The following is a 472-nucleotide window of genomic DNA, read 5'->3' on the forward strand; positions in this document are numbered from 1 at the left end:
TATTTCATTATTCATTGTATTTGGCTACCCGAACTTAGCCACTTCTATAGAATTGGAAAATTGGGCTCAAACTAATAGATTTTGACTTTTGTGTTTAAAGACCAAGTATTTTGTCCCTGTTGTTCAATTGGTTTGCTATGGTATTCTTATATCCGGCAGTTTAAACCAAATTTGAAACTTGCTCACAGGTTGCAACCTTTTAGGGAAAATGTCGTGAAAATTTATCAAATAGTGGTTTTTGGTTAGGAAGAAAATTATTTTCCAAAGAAAATATTTTGTGAAAAATATCATTTATCAGTGTTTGATTAGGAAGGGAAACCTTGAAGTAACTGTAAATTTGTTGTTATGTGACCAGAAGGTCGCGGTTTAAAGTCATGGATATAGCCTGTTGCAGAAATGTGAGGTAAGGTTGTGGACAACAAATCCTTGTTCGGCCCTTCTTTGGACCCCGTGCATAGCGGGAGCTTTATGC

The 472-nt window shown here is 35.8% G+C and overlaps 1 long non-coding RNA gene across 1 annotated transcript in view; it reads left to right on the top strand.

Annotated features, from left to right (window-relative positions):
- Nucleotides 1-12: 12 nt before the first annotated feature.
- LOC124894438 overlaps nucleotides 13-472 on the top strand; it is a 1,056-nt gene continuing 596 nt past the window's right edge. The window contains exon 1 of the long non-coding RNA XR_007051173.1: nucleotides 13-358. This is a non-coding gene — a long non-coding RNA (uncharacterized LOC124894438). The remainder of the gene's footprint in view (nucleotides 359-472) is intronic.

The sequence above is a fragment of the Capsicum annuum genome, unplaced genomic scaffold, assembly GCF_002878395.1.
Source record: "Capsicum annuum cultivar UCD-10X-F1 unplaced genomic scaffold, UCD10Xv1.1 ctg74087, whole genome shotgun sequence".
Lineage (NCBI taxonomy): Eukaryota > Viridiplantae > Streptophyta > Magnoliopsida > Solanales > Solanaceae > Capsicum > Capsicum annuum.